Source organism: Pleurodeles waltl, chromosome 12 (genome assembly GCF_031143425.1).
Source record: "Pleurodeles waltl isolate 20211129_DDA chromosome 12, aPleWal1.hap1.20221129, whole genome shotgun sequence".
Taxonomy (NCBI): Eukaryota; Metazoa; Chordata; class Amphibia; order Caudata; family Salamandridae; genus Pleurodeles; species Pleurodeles waltl.
In genome coordinates this window covers 202,301,880-202,318,978 of record NC_090451.1, presented here as the reverse complement: position 1 = coordinate 202,318,978, position 17,099 = coordinate 202,301,880, and positions in this window count along the sequence as shown.

The following is a 17,099-nucleotide window of genomic DNA, read 5'->3' as shown; positions in this document are numbered from 1 at the left end:
GGAGAGTACTTCTTAATAGCTACTCCTGGTTTCCTGGAGGAAGACTAGATCTCATAAGTGAGTGGTAGTAATCAGCAAACTTTCTATATTTCACCGGATGGCTAAGGCCTTTAGTGTTGAGATAAACAACTTTGAACAAAGGCATAGGTTGATCAGTCATCAGAAACGAAGGTGACTGTTGTATGTGTGGTGTGAGTTGGGGCCACCATTTTAATTTACATAATACAGTATATGTTGTCCTTTGTGTGTCAGAATTCAGACAGGAATAATTTGGTTTTTCATTGCTACAGAGAGGTGTTTGATTTGTCAATAGAAACTTGCTGGTGCCCAAAGCTCTCCTTGGAACTCATGGCTGCTGCAATTAAATGTGTGAGCACAGAATACTGAGGCGGTGTACTTCTGAAGCCATCCCGGGGCTTTTTAATCCATTTACAGCTACTCCCTTCACCACACTCTTGCAGCTTTCTGCTTTCTCTCTTTGTGACATTTTTTCGTTTTTCTCCTCCGCCTTTCCCATCTTTGCCTTTTGCTCACAGTAAGTGCCTGATGCAGAAAAATAAGTGTCAGCCCTCTAAAATAAGTGCCAGTTCCCTGTACCGGAAAACACCGGCTCAAATTAAGCACTGCTACAGAGTCTGTGGCTTTGAATATAAGGTTTATGGCTGACAGTATCTTTGTGAATCACACCCTCTTTAATTTCTCAAGTGTTTGTTATTTATCAGCACCCAAGTATTATAAAAAAAAAATTGTGAAGTAAAGCCACATCATGTGTCACATAATTAGACTTTAAATATATGTCATATACTACATTTCATATTTTTCATATCTCAGAATTCAGTCAGAGATAATATATAATATAGTCATTGCTACGTAGTTTTAGTGGTTTGAGGTATAATCTGCAGTTTATTTTAGAATTTAGGACCTTAAGATGAGGTCCCTGAGCAGTATGTTCCTAGACCTGCCTAATTCAGTGTCTGCAGAGCAGGGCAACTTTCTTTACTACCTTGAGCACTTCTCAAAAACTTGAGTACTGCCCTGAATTCTTATGACTGAGTATGTTTGAAGTAGATCAGTTTCCCGCCACTATGTTTATGCATTATGCTAACATTCATCTTCTGTGTTTCTTTTCTTCCTTGCTGATCCGACCCATAGAGTTCAGAAAGAACAGTTTGATGTCAAATCTTTTCAGCCTAAGACCGTGAACTTTGGTCTAGTGGTGTAATGAAACTTGAGGGGGCCTCCCCGCCTACATAATACACAAAGCCCCCCCCCTCCCACGCAGGACCAGCTTTAGCACTGGGGGTGCCTGGTGCGTCCTTGGTACTTTTGACTCTGCATGTGCTTTTTATGGCTTTGAGAGCCAAAATAAAGTTTTTATTGATTGATTGTGTCACTCGTTTTTGGTGCACCCCCGATGACCTCCTTCTCTACAAATTTCCCCTCTACCACAGTGCCGCTCACCTCTTCATAGCCCCCCTCTGACACACATTTATTTTTTGAAACGCTATTCATAGTTCACTCACAGTTTTGTGATCTGCATGGTATGTGTTCTTTGCAGCAGGCACAGTATCCCTCTGCACTACTTTATAAGTAAAAACTTCCACTAGGCAAAACTCGGATCTCTCACCAGCAGTACCATTAATCAGCAGAGTTATATGGACATTTTTATTGTTGACTGAAAACTGCGGGATGTACAACCAAGTTTAACCCCTCAGTGCCCTGGACGAGCTGCTTTCGCCCTCGGCCACAGTTGCCGTGTGCTGAGGAAGAGACCAACTCGTCCTGCACCCGGCCCACGGGGAGAGCGCTAGCCTCCCACCCCCTTCCCATGGGCAGGGATGGAAGGGGAGTCACGTCCCCTTCCACCCCGACCCCCTCTCCAACCCCCCAACAATCACACCCTGACCTCAGAGGCTACCCCCACCGCGCTGGAAGCTAAGCTTCAGCGCAGATTGGAAGAGAAATGATCGGAAGAGAAATGCCTTGCATTTCTCGTCCCATCTGGGGTTGGGGCAGGCAGAGGCATGAAAGGAAAGGCCTTTCCTTTCCTTTCATGTCTGTTTAAGCATTTCTGCAGCCCGATCATGAAGCAATCGGGCTGCAGAAATGCCCGCTAGATACTAGGGATGTTTACTTTCTTTTTTTTATATTTTTATTTATGCATAAGGGGAGTGACCCCTTTGGCAGGGCGTGCTCCCCAGGGGAGCAATTTATTATTAGGCCTTTTCTGCCCCCCTGCCCCACCCCCGGGGGCAGATCTGCCTATTTTAATTAGAGAAGCAGAAGCCACTAGACACCAGGGAGTTTTTTTATTTTTATGTTAACAATGAAGGGGAGCAACCCCTTGAGCAAGGGACGCTCCCCAGAGGGGCAATTTTTTAATAGGCCATTTCTGCACCCCCTTGGGGCAGAACCCACTAGACACCAGGGGTAATTTTTTTTTTTTAACTTTTATACACGTGGGGAGCTACCCCTTAGGTAAGGTAAATTATTAGGTCATTTCTGTCCCAGATCGGCCTATTTTAATTAGGCAGATCTTTCCCCAAGGGGGCTGAAACCACTAGGCACCAGGGATTTTTTTTTTTTACAGATTCAGAGCGACCCCTTAGGCAAGGGTTGCTCCCCTGGGGGGGCAGACTTATTTTAGGCCATTTCTGCCTGACTTGGGGGCAGATCGGTCTCTATGAAGGGGGGAAGAAAGCCCACCAGAGAACAGGGAAGATTATTTAAAAAAAGAAGTTGGGGGTATGACCATACCCCACCTCAAATAAATGGGGACAAAGTTGTTCTGCCCACCCTGAGGGGGTGGGGGGCAGAAAGCCTACTAGATGGCAGGGAATTAAAAAAATAGTGGGTTGGTTGCTACCAACCAGAATGGGCATGGTTATGCCCCAACCCCAACTGAAGGGGGTAACAGTCTATCACTAAAAGATCTTATCCCAATGGCAAGCAAGAAGACATTTGATTATTTTGGGTTTTGGTTTTACATTTGGGCCATGAGAGCTTGTCTAACTCTGAAAAGCGTCCCACTTGGAATGGTGAGGGCTGCACTTGTTGGACTTTGGGACGCTGCCATGAGGAAAAATCTACGAGACCTAGACATATCTGAAAACTAAACATCTGGGTGAGTCCAGGGTGGTGTGTTTCACATGCACTCCCGACCATTTTCTTACCCACAATGCCCTGCAAACCTCCAATTCTGCTTCAAATCAAACATTTTTCCCACATTTCTGTGATGGAACCTTCCAGAATCCACAAAATTCCTACCACCCAGCATTGTTACATCTATTCCGATAAAAATTCTGCCCCACTTGTCAGCGTAAAAATGTTTTTTTTGCAAACTGCCCTTTCTAGACCTACTTTGCCCCCCCCCTCATTTTCAACATGTTTTTAGTTCTTCCCTGTCACAGACACTAGGCCCACCTACACAAGTGAGGTATAATTTTTACCCGTAGACTGAGAGGAACGTTTGGTGGTAGGAAATTTGTGCCGTTGCGGTGATCCCACACAGAAATGTGGGAAAAATTTGATTTTTTTTTTTTAGCTAAATTTGAGGTTTGCTGAGGATTTTGGATAAGTAAACTCTGGTGGGTCCACGCAAGTCACACCTCCCTTGAATCCCTTAGAGGTCTAGGTTTCAGAAATGTTTGGGTTTGGTAGGTTTCCCTAGAAGGCTGCTAAGCCCAGGAGCAAAAACAGGTAGTTTTGTATTTGATAATTTTGAAGTGTCCAGATAGTGTTTTGGGGCATTTCCTGTAGCTGGCACTAGGCTTACCCACACAAGTGAGGTACCATTTTTAGTAGGAGACCTGGGGAATGCTGGGTAGAAGGAGGTTTGTGACTCCCCTCAGATTCTCGAAATTTGCAGGACCGAAATGTGAAGAAAAAGTGTTTTTTTTGCCAAATTTTGAGGTTTGCTAAGGATTCTAGGTATCAGAACCTGGTGAGAGTGCCAAATGTTATACCATCCTGGGTTCCCCTAGGTGTCTGTTTTTCAGAAATGTCCAGGTTTGCTAGGTTTTCCTAGGTGCCGGATGAGCTAGAGGCCAAAGTCCACAGCTAGGCACTTTGCAAAACAAAGGTCAGTTTTCTTTGGGCAAAAGTGATATGTCCATGTTGTGTTGTGGGGCATTTCCTATCGCAGGCACTAGTCCTACCCACACCAGTGAGGTACCATTTGTATCGGGAGACTTGGGGGAGTGCTGGGTGGGAGGAAATTTGTGGTTCCTTTCAGATTCCAGAACTTTCTATCACCAAAATGTGAGGAAAAAGTTTTTTTTGGCCACATTTTGAGGTTTGCAAAGGATTCTGGGTAACAGAACTTGGTGAGAGCACCATCAGTTTCCACATCCTAGGTTCCCCTAGGTGTCTAGTTTTAAAAAGTGCACAGGTTTGGTAGGTTTCCCTAGGTGCCGGCTGAGCTAGAGACCAAAATCCATAGCTAGGCATGTTCCAAAAAACACATCAGTGTAAACATTTGATGTGTCCATATTGCGTGTCAGGGCATTTCCTGTTGCGTACACTAGGCCTACCAACAAAAGTGAGGTATCGTTTTTATTGGGAGACTTAAGGGAATGCTGGGTCGAAGCAAATTTGTGGTTACTCTCAGAGTCCAGAACTTTCTATCACCGAAATATGAGGAAAAAGTTTTTTTAGTTTTTTTTTGCAAAATGTTGAGGTTAGCAAAGGATTCTGGATAACAGAAACTGGTGAACGCCCCACAAGTCACCCCATTCTGAATTCCCCTAGGTGTCTAGTTTATAAAAATGTATAGGTTTGGTAGGTTTCCCTAGGTGTCGGCTGAGCTAGAGACCAAAATCCACAGCTAGGCACTTTGCAAAAATAGGTCAGTTTTCTTTGGGAAAATGTATGTGTCCACCTTGTGTTTTGTGGCATTTCCTGTCCCGGGCACTAGGCCTACCCACACAAGTGAGGTACCATTTCTATCGGGAGACTTGGAGGAATGCTGGGTGGAAAGAAATTTGTGGCTCTTCTCTGATGCCAGAACTTTCTATCACCGAAATGTGAGGAAAAGTGTTTTTTTTTTTGCCAAATTTTGAGATTTGTAAAAGATTCTGGGTTACAGAACCTGGTGAGAGCTCCACAAGTCACCCCCATCCTGAATTCCCCTAGGTGGCTAGTTTTCAAAAATGCACAGGTTTGGTAGATTTCCCTAGGGGCCAGCTGAGCTAGAGGCTAATATCTACTACTAGGCACTTTCCAAAAAACACATCAGATTTCAATGTAAAAATGTGATGTGACCATGTTGTGTTTCCTGTTGCGGGCATTTGGCCTACCCACGCCAGTGAGGTACCATTTTTATGGGGAGACTTGGTGGAACACAGAAAAGAAGAGCAAGTGTTATTGCCCCTTGTCTTTCTCTACATTTATTCCTTCCAAATGTAAGACAGCGTGTAAAAAAATATGTCTATTTAAGAAATGCCCTGTAATTCACATGCTAGTATGGGCACCCCGGAATACAGAGATGTGCAAATAACTACTGCTTCTCAACACCTTATCTTGTGCCCATTTTGGAAATACAAAGGTTTCCTTGATACCTATTTTTCACTCTTTATATTTCACCAAATTAATTGCTGTATACACGGTGTACAATAAAAGCCCATTTCAAGGTGCAGCTCATTCATTGGCTCTGGGTATCTAGGGATCTTGATGAACCTACAAGCCCTATATATCCCCACAACCAGAAGTCTCCAGCAGACGTAACGGTATATTGCTTTAAAAAATCTCACAATGCAGGAAAAGGTTACAGAGTAAAACGTGGAGAGAAATCACTGTTTTTTTTCACCTCAATGTCAATATTTTAATTTCTGCTGTTATTTTCTGTAAGAAAACTGTATAGGCTGTACACAAATGAGACCTTGCTGAATTCAGAATTTTGTCTAGTTTTCAGAAATGTTTAGCTGTCAAGGATCCAGCATTGGTTTCACACCCATTTCTGTCACTGACTGGAAGGAGGCTGAAAGCACAAAAAATAGTAAAAATGGGGTATGTCCCAGTAAAATGTCAAAATTGTGTTGAAAAATGTGTTTTTCTGATTCAAGTCTGCTGGTTCCGGAAAGCTGGGAAGATGGTGATTTTAGCACCGCAAACACTTTGTTGATGCCGGTTTCAGGGAAAAAAATGCAAGCTTTCTTTTGCAACCCTTTTTTTTCCCCACATTAAAAAAAAAAACATTTTTGCAGTATTTTGACTTATTTCTTGGTCTCCTTCAGGGGAACCCAAAAACTCTGGGTATCTCTAGAATCCCTCTGATGTTGGAAAAACACACTAGAATCCCTCTGATGTTGGAAAAACACAGGACGCACATTTGGCGTGGGTAGCTTATGTGGACAAAACGTTTTGAGGGCCTAAGCGCAACTGCCCCAAATAGCCACAAAAAAAAAAAGCCAGCCATCTGAGGGGGAAAAGTCCCGGCAGTGAAGGGGTTAATGCTTCTAAACCCTTAAGTTATTTTTAAACGCAGCGCCCACACCAAAGTCAGAGCACCGGTTGTACCGCCCTAAAGCAGGATCTGCCCCCTCGCTCGGACCTAGGCAGGATCCCTCTGGCCAGGGGCTCGTGCACAGTGCCAGGGGGGGGGGAACCCTGGTACTTGCCCCCTCCCCCCCACCCCCAAAAGGGCTGCAGGGGCGAATCTGCGAGTTTGCATACGAGCCACTCAAGATCCTTTCACCTCCATAAACCTCTTAAAAGCAACACTTTTATGTCACAAAATTCATTTCCATCTACTGTATGTGCTGGGTTAACGTGAGCCATGAATTGCCTTAAGACGCTGCGCAGATATATCAATATGCAAGGAAACAAACTCTATATTACATTAGTTTAGCGTTCTATTTTCGGATAAGGCAAGGAAAAGGTCTGCAGAGAAACCGAAGAAAATATTACAAAAGTATTCCACGCCCTCCATTCAGGTGCCCTGGAATAAATTGTGCAACATCTGAAGGATGCATATGCTTCCTCTTATCTGAGTAGGATACAGACTGCCTGTAGGTAAGCAGCTATTTTCATAAAATATGTTCGAAACGGTATGTTTTTTTTATTTTGTGAAGCATTGCAGAGGGACGCCGATTATATGCAGTGAGGGACATCCTCCACAGTAAAAGTTCCACTGCCTCGTCACTAGTAGATATAATCTAAAATACACATATAGAACATATTCTGGTGCATGGGCGATTTAGTGCAATGCAAGCAAACTATTTTAAACATTGTTCCTAAGTGAGAAAGCACATGCTATTAACATGCTATGAGGCACAGAAACGCAACCCAAATGTCAAAACGAAGAGATTTTGAAGCCAACACAATACACACTGCGGACTTGAGCGCAATAAAAAGAAGCGGAAAGGAAATCCTTATTTGGAAAACACGGGTTATGCCTTCTTGTCACTTTCACAATCAGCTAAAACTAAAGGGACATATTACAATTTCTTCTGAATGATGTTTAACTTAAAACCTGCAAGAAAGAAACTTGAAACTTCCTCCATGCACTTTAAAAGGGATTCGGCATTATCAAAGCCCTAAAATTAACAAATAGCAACTCAAAAGGAACCCTAATCTACCAATATCTTTACACACCCTAAATACTTACACTGTCTGTATGTGAGTGTCTGATTTTTAATCATGAAGCTGGAGTAACCAAAGGCCCACTTGCCAGATGCCCGGCTTGACTCCAAAAATTTGAAGGAGGGCCCTTCGTGTGTATGACTCATGACATTGGAAGACCATTTGTGCTCACATGACTCCAGATTTCCTCAGTATATTTATATACTGGTTGTATAAGACGCGTTGCTTTGGCATTCTATTACTTGAGAGCGCTGAGGATTTTGGGGAAAAGTCAATTTTAGGCAGGGACGGGGAAGTTAAGAGCCCTAATGAGTGACATGGGAACTTTGCATGATATATTCTTCAGGAGTAGCTCCTTTTCTCCAGAAAGTGCCTTCATAGTCAAGCTTGAATAAAGTTATTCAGGTGTTTCTGCTAGTCAGTTAGGGCCAGATGTAAGAAACACTAGTTGCAAAATGCGACCAGTGTTGAATTTTGCAAAATGATTTATGTACTAGTAGGTTGGGTCACACGTAGTCCGACCTACCTCATGAGTATTAACTAGGTAGGCTGTACATTGCGACTCACTCCATTTGGATATCATCACATCCAAGGTCAGCAAATTACCATTTCTTTGATTGCAGCTAAATAAAGTAAACTTTTTTTTTTTTTTTAATGCAGCCTATTAATCTCCCCCCCCCCCCATCTTCCCACTCATTACTATTTGAGGCACCACAGACAGAGTGCATAACATGCGGTCTAATCCCTGATCTGAATTGTTCAATTATTTTCCTATATTCATTGTAGCATTGCCCCTCCCGTACTGTCTCTGTCCTGCGACAGGAAAGTAAGTCATGCAGCATTTTTTTGTCATCACTCTTTAAATGTTATTAATTGACTTTTGTAGATGTCCGATATATATCTTAGTAAATGCTGATTGGTACCTGTGCATGATGCTGGTTGCAGGGAATTCTTTGCACCAACTTCAGACGAGCTCCCTGCTCATGCTGGGCTGGAGCAGTGAAGCCACGTGGCTTTGGTATTGGGATTGTCAGGAACCACTAGTGAGTGTGTCCTGTTCCTCGGCTAGTGCCTTTTCGAATGCAGGAAGGACGAAGGATGCATGGCAAGGTTTTCCTTGGTAATGAGATCTCACAAGTGTTGGGATTTTGTTACTGAGGTGACCTATATAAACAGAAGGAATGCTGCTAAAGCGCTTTCCAACTCTGTTTAGCAATATGAAGAGCAAAAAGGCTACAGAAGAAAAACATAATATTAATGAGTCTCACCAAATGGAAGAAGATAAAGTCCTCCAGATTTCAAATTCTGATCTTCAGGCATTAATTAGAAAAACTGTGAACTCAGCCTTGGCAGAACCAAGAGCTAAAAGACAGAGTGAGAATCTTGAGGGTGATCAAAATAGGGTCAAAGGGGTAAATACATCGAAGCCACTCAATTAAGTGACCTTCTCAAACACATAAGAGAAGTTCTTGGTTCTGAGGAAGAAATCCTGGTGGAGGGTGGGTTTTTACTTTCAGTACAGTGGGCCTGCTGTGGAGAGTTTGCCGCTGCTTGATGTCATAAAGGCAATAATGTTGAAGGGGTGGCAGAACCCTGACATGTCATCGGTTCCATGCTTTCTGAACAAAAGATACATACTAAAGGACTTTGATGGTAATTTCTCTGAGACACTTAAAGTCAATACCATCTTTAATGGCATCTACATCCTCTTTAGCCTCGAGGAGTGTACACTACCAGAAGTGGTTGATATAAAAGATAAGGCACAGCTTAAAAGATCATATGCAAATTATGCTGTCAGAACTAATATATACACAGCCTATGCCACTAAGGTGCTGCTTAGAGACGATCAAGTGTTGTATGATTGGATTCAGGAAAATTGAAACTTGTATACTATTTTGGGGAATATGGAACTGTTAGCACAATTCCTTTCATATGTGACTTTTGACATATTTTGACTGCTGCAGGAATTGCTAGTTGTCACTTACTCTGGATAAAGCCATGGAAACTTGATTCCAGCCTGAGGTCCTTAATCCAGAAACTGCCTTTTACTGGACAAAAGTTCCATCCGGAGTTAGAAGGTAACTGAGGAGAAGAAAATTCTTAAGCTTTTTAAGTTATACTCTGCCACATAGTCAATTCCGTCCAAATGTCTAACAAAGGACATTCAGGAAAAACATTTGCTTTGAGGCCGAGCCTATGGTGGGGGAGCTGTGTTGGCTTCCAAAACAGAGCCTACCAGTTTCAGAGATCAAACTGGAGGTCAAATCAAAAAGGACTATCTCGGAATTGGAGGAAGGCTAAAACTGTTTTTACTGGAAGGGGTTTATTCAGTTCTCTTTCTTGTACCAAAGGCAGACGGAAGACAACGTCCTGTTTTGAATTTGAAGCCATTGAACAAATATGTTCTAGTGGATTTTTTTCTGAATGATTTTCATTCAGCCTATTAGCTGTACAAAGCCTGCTATTTCGATGCTCCAATTCTCCCTGAGAGCCAGAAGTTCATGTGTTTCACTGTGGCAGATCAACATTTTCAGTTCCAAACCCTTCTTTTTGGCCTTGTGTCTTCTCCCAGAGAATTTACAAAGATATTGGCTGATGTTGTTGAATACCTTCAATAGAGAGGAATCACTATTTCCCATATCTCAATGACTGATTATTTTATGCTGCCTCTTTTTTTAAAGGCAGCCAAGAATGTGGAGGTGGTAACCAAGGAGCTCCAGGATCTGAGTTTTGTGATCAATTTTGAGGCGTCCGTTCTGGAGCCAGGTCAGGAAAAGAAGTTCAATAGTGCTTAGTTTGACACCTGTGTGGGAAGAGTATTTCTTCCCCGTATGAGGATCACAGCAATTCAGGACAGTTTGAGAGACCTGCTCGCACGACCTACACCAAAGGCCACATCTATGTTAAAAGTGCAGGGGTTGATGGCGGCAGATGGCAGTAGTGCCACGGGCATGGTTTCATCTAAAATCCCTGAATGATTGGTCCCAGAGTTCATAACTGTTCCAGCATCTGATTCTGATAACGCCTCAGATAAACCAGGAACTGAGGTGGTGGCTGGTATTAAAGAACTTATAGAAAGGAGTAACATTATTCTACATTGCCTTCAATCAACTGACAACAGATGCTAGTCATTAGGGTGCAACTCTAAAAGACCAGGAAAGGAAGGGCTCTTGGTCCGAAGTGAAGATGAATGGACAAGTTACTTACTTTCAGTAACACTCTTTGTGATGGATTCTTTATCAAGATGCAGATTCCTCATCTTTTGAATAGTCTCCAGTCGTGAGACTGGATCCAGAAACGTTTTTGCAGTATTTGTGCACACTGTCAGGTAGCGTCATGTACATCTGTGCCATTGTCATTCCACTCCAGAAGGAACTTACAAAGACACATACAAGTTCCACCTGTGCATGCTGATGTCAGTTGCTTTCTAGGCCATCTATGTCCCCCAGGTGTAGAGCCCAACAATGTATTGGCTTTGACCACTGTGCAGATCTCTCCACTTGGAACCTTATTAGATGGAAAAAGAGTCCAGTCCACAGAATGGGGTGGGGGGGTGGAATGGAATGGTTGGTGAGGAATCTGCAGTTAGAGTATTCATCAGTAGGAGTGTTACCAAAGGTAAGTAACTTGTTTTCTGAGGTACACTTCTAACTGAAGATTCCTCCCCTTTTGACTAGATACCAATGCAGTACCTCCCAGGTAGTGGGTCAATGAACTGACTCAGACCAAAAAGCCCTGCAGGACCGCACAGGCAAAGTACCCCCTTCTAGGGGCCTGGCCATCCAGACAGCAGTGCTTCGTGAATATATTGAAGTGACACCCATGTAGCGGCCTCACAGATGTCCAGGACAAGCACTCCATGTTCCAACACAGTGGTAGAACCTATGCCTCTGGTGCAATGAGCCTGCAAACATTTTGGGGGTGCTTCTTAGCCATTGCATAGTAACTTGTGTTGTAGGAAGGATCCAGTGAGAAATGGTCCTTTTTTGCACTACCTCGCCTTTCTTCACTCCAGCAAATTCAACAAAGACCTGATAATCCACATGGTGATCCTTGGTACAATCAGTGAACAAGCTGAGGGCTCATTTAGGATCCAGCCAAAGAATTATCTCTTCTGCCGTAGAGGAGTGAGGTGGAGCAAAGAATGCCGGGAGGATGATGTTGTGCCTCACATGAAAAGGAGCAACCACTTTTAGAAGAAAAGATTTTTATGTCCTCAACACAAGCTTGTCTCGAAAGACAGTTGCATATGGCAGGCTGACAGAGAGGGCTTGTAGTGTATTCACATGCTGTGCCGATGTTATGGCAGTATAAAAGACTGCCTTTGGAGGAAAAAACTACATTGAACAGCTATGCAGCAATTCAGAGGGATTAAATATTAGGAATGTGAGGACTAAATTTAGGTCCCACAGGGACATGATAAAATGTGTAGGTGGGATCAAAAGCAACAAACCTTTCAAAAAATGCATCACAACAGGTAATTTAAATAAGGAGGCCTGTGCCACCAACCTCAAAAAAGCTGAAAGAGCAGACAGCCTTTAACTGTGCCCAAACAAGTCCTTGCTGGGCCAGAGACAACACAAAAAGCAATACCTTGGACATACCTGGCCTGAAGTGGGTCAATCTTTTTAGTTCTGTGCCAAGTAACAAACTTGTACAAGCAGCAGGGGCATACTGCTTTTGAGGTGGGACACCTGGCTGCCAAAATGACATCAGCAACTTCAGGAGGGAGGTCAAATGCAGTCACTGTGTCTGCTCAGTCTCCAAGCTTGGAAAGGGAGATTCTGCAGACAGATTTGCAAGACCCTGCCCTGCTGCTGCGACAAAAGCTCGCACTGAAGCAGCATCCTGATTGGAGGACAAATGCTCATGCCCAGGAGTTCTGGATACCACACTTTCCTTGCTCATACTGGTACAACAAGGTTAATTTGGGACAGGTTGTTCCTGATCCTTTTCAGAATTTGGGTCAGGAGAGGTAGTGGAGGCAAAGCATATAAGATTCCCAAGCTCCTCTCTAGATGGGTGTTGACTCTGAGAGTGAGTCTTGGAAACTCTAACCTGGAAAAATGCTCACATTAGAGTGAAAATGTCCCCAATGATTCCGCGTTTCCAGAGGCTTAGTATCTCCTGACACAGAGTCCACTACCCCACCCTACCCCACTGTGTTTATTGCCATAGCACATGGTGGTGGTGTCTGTGAGCACCTGTACGGGTCTCCCTTTGATGGATAGCAGAATGCCATTCAATGCCAATAGGATGGCTAGAAAGTCCAATAGGTTGATGTGGAGCTGGCTGCAGCTGGAGACCTGATGCCTCATCTTCATCTCTCGCAGATGGCCTCCCCAACCCAGAAGTGATGCATCTGTCACCACTTTCAGGGTGGAGTAAGGGGAGGGGCCTACCGGTGACCCAGTTACCATCCAGCTGTTAGGGTTTGTGCACAGCAAAGAGCATGTCCCCTCTCACTGCACTAGTGGGTTCGGTAATAGCTCCCTTTTAAACTTACTATTGAAAGCCTTTCTTGTTATCTCACCTTCCCCCCCCCCCCCCCCCCCCCCCCTAGGCTTCTGTGTATGTTGTTTAATGTGCTGTTTTGTTTACACATTGGGCCTTGCTTTTACCAAGGCTTCTTTAAAACAGTCCTCTCTAGGCCATGTGTTAATTTAACTCATTTGCATAATAACTGAAACTCTGCACACCTTTCAAGAACATGTGCAGCATGTGAGGACCACACCCAGCTCTTCAAACCACACCCAGCTCTGCACACCTTTCAAGAACATGTGCAGCATGTGAGGTCCACACCCAGCCCTGTCTATAAAAGGCAGCCCTCGAGCCTCGCCCAGTGCTTGTGCTCGTCTACCTCCCGCTTACCTGAGGACAGATCCCTCGGCGCTGGCACTCCTGCTCTCTACAGACTTTCATTGGCTTCAATGGGCGCAGCTGCTGGCTCTTCCTTCTTCCGGTTTCCGGTTCCTCCTTGCCTCAGCCTCTCTCCTACAAGCAACCTGCAGAAGAGAAAGAAGACAAGGTTAGACGGATCAGTATCTCTTGCCAGCAACAAGTAAGTGCAAAACTTTTATTACCTGAAAGAACTTTGACAACAATTTCTGGATTCATGTATAGACAATTTGAAACAAGATACCTTCCACGAACATTGTGATTCAAACTCTTTGTTACAACAATACTTTGCGGAACTTTGTGAAGCAAACATTTTTTTATGGAACTTTTAAGAATCGAACCGTGGAAACCATTAACAGCAAGGCAAACAGTAAATCAAGGACTTGCACAAATTACATGCTGTATTTTGACGTAAAAGTACAGTATTTGTTTTATAAAAGATTCTGGAAATATGGGAAAAGTGAGTCTGCTATTGGCAACTTAGGCTTTAGTTATATTAAGATGAATGTTTGATATTGATAATTCTGATAACGGTATTTGTTTAATGTTTTAGAAGCTTTAGAGTAATAGAAAGCACATCCCAGAGCAGTAACACATTCCAAACCTGGAAACTAGAGACCAGGATCCAAGAGGTACTTTTAGAAGAAACTTTCTAATAAATAAAGGGATAGTCAGGAACCCAGTTAGGAATAGGATGTACTTATCTGTTCTTTGTTTATGTTTCATTAGGCACCAGTTTCTACCGAAGTCAGAGAGGGCCGCAGATTTGTGCAGCACTTCAACAGTGGAAACGCAAGAACGCTGTTGTCTCTTTATTTTATTTTATCCACTTCCCCCCTTCCCTTGAGCTTCTGTTCTTAGTGCACTGTTTTAAAAACTAGTGTGCTGGAACAAGCAGTTTCAGGGTGGGGTCGGATTGTCTTCAACCTCCATCAGAACTGAACAAGGACTCAGGTGAGCTGGGCTTTGACAGAAGCACAAGCCTTAAATAAAAACAAAAATTTTCAGTTCTGGTGGACGATGAATATCTGGGAAGAAATAGAGGGCATTGACGTCACGGATATGGCGCAGGCCCTAAATGAGGACTTGGCTCATAATGAATCAGTGTCTGGCATCTTGCAACATATGCAAGAGGAAATAGAGAGATTAAAGATGGAGAATACCTCTTTAAAACAGGATTTAAGCAGGTATAAATTTAGGGTATCTCAGTGGAACACAGCTTTTACGCCTTTGTTTAAAACCTCCTCACAGACAGGGGCGCCATCAAAACATACAACTTTGCCTCCCCCAGTTGAGGTCACTGTTAATGTTCCTAATGCTGTGCCCTTAGCAGCACCTGAACGTTTTCATGGAGATAGTAACAAATTCCATGTTTTTATCAATCAATGTCAATTACACTTCGTTTGTAAGCCACAACAGTTCCCTACTGATGCTACGAAAGTGGCATTCGTCTTGTCTTATTTGGGTGGCACAGCAGCCAATTGGTCAATTCCTTTAGTGGAGAGAGATGATCCCATCCTCCATAATTGGAATCAATTTAAACGTACCATGACCAGCCTTTTTGCAAAACACACTTTCATGCAGGCAAGTGATAATGAGCTTTTAAATCTTAAACAAGGTAACAAGGATTTATTGACCTATCTCACTAGTTTTAATCGTTTACTCACCGAGACACACTGGCCAGAAGAAAAGCGTGTCTCCCTTTTCTATAAAGGTTTGAGAGATGAGTTAAAAGATGCGCTGGCTCATATCGTTGATTTGCCAGAAGACTATTCGGACTTTGTAGATTTAGTTGTGAAATTAGAACATAGACTAGGAGAAAGAAAGGGAGATAAATACAAACTGGAATCACAGTTAACTTGTATTAGACACGAGAAGAAAGACCCAGATAATAAACTCCCTGAACCTGAGCCTATGCAAATAGGGACACTCAGAGGTTCACTCACATCAGAGGAAAAAGAAAGAAGGAGAAAACTTAAATTATGTTTATATTGTGGAAGGGCAGGTCACTTTGCCAGAGAATGTCCAGTAAAGCCTAAAAATCCACAAAAGGGTGCTGTTTCCTCCACCTCCTCAACTGAATCGGGAAACGATTAAGCTCGACAAGGGGAGAGGTTACTTGTTCGAGAAAACATCTTAATCAAACCTCTAATGCTGCAGCCTTCATGGTACCGCACATACCTAGACATTTCATAATTCAGGTCGTTTTAATTGTTACTACCCAAGTGAGGCATTCTCTCCCTGTCCTACTGGACTCAGGCACGACAGGAAATTTTGTGGATAATAAGTTAGCTGAGAACTTAGGACTTCCTATGTGCCTAAAGCCTTGTCCAGAAGCAGTATGTGCAGTGGATGGGTCAAAATTGACCTCTGGATTAATCACAAAACAAACAAGTCCACTTGTTATGGTCTGTCAGAACGGGCACACAGAGGTGATTAGCTTTGATCTGATAGATACTCCTAATTTTGGTTTGATTCTCGGGGTACCCTGGTTAACAACTCATAACCCAAAAATTGATTGGGTGAATAGAAATGTTACTTTGGATTCCTCTTTCTGTAGAACCAATTGCTATCAAGAAGCAGGTACAGAACAGAGCACAGTATTACACTGTGCTAGTGTTATACAAGATGAACCAAGTCTCCCTCCTGAATATTCTGACTTTAAAGACGTCTTTGATCCAGTAAAGGCTAGAGTGCTGCCCCCACATAGGTCTTATGACTGTCGTATAGATCTTATCCCAGGGGCCCCTTTACCTAATAACAGAGTATATGCTTTGACTGACAAAGAAACCAAATACTTAAGAACCTACCTAGATGACCTACTACAGTCTGGGTTCATCCGTCATTCCACATCTCCGGTGTCATCTCCACTCTTTTTTTATCCCGAAGCCGGATAAATCCCTGCGCGCGTGTATCGATTATAGAGGACTAAATAAGGCTACAATAAAGAATAAATATCCTCTTCCTCTAATACCTGTGTTGTTGGATCAGTTAAGACATTCTACTGTATACACTAAACTAGATCTGCGGGAGCTTACCACCTGGTCCGAGTAAAAGAGGGGGATGAGTGGAAGACAGCTTTCAAGACAAAGTTTGTTTATTTGAGTACACAGTAATGCCCTTTGGGTTATGTAATGCCCCTGCGGCCTTTCAGTTCTTTATAAATGAGGTCCTACACGAATTCCTGGACGTTTGTGTCATAGTATACATAGACGACATCCTCATTTACTCTAAGAACTCAGAAGAACATACCCAACATGTTCGTGCAGTATTATCAAAGTTAAAAGAAAATCATCTTTTTGCTAAGTTAGACAAGTGTACTTTTAATGTCAGCAAGGTGGACTTTTTAGGATACTGCCTGTCACCTCAAGGAATAACTATGGATGTAAAGAAAATCAGTGCTATTGCTGATTGGCCAGAACCATCCTCTGTAAAAGATATTCAGAAATTTCTGGGTTTCGCCAATTTTTATAGAAGGTTTATTGCACATTTCACAGACATTGCGGCCCCAATAACTACCTTGTTGCGGAAAGGGCTACGATTTCTTTGGACTGATGAGGCGGCACTCGCCTTTCAACTCCTAAAACAAAAGTTCACTTCAGCCCCAATTCTGAAACATC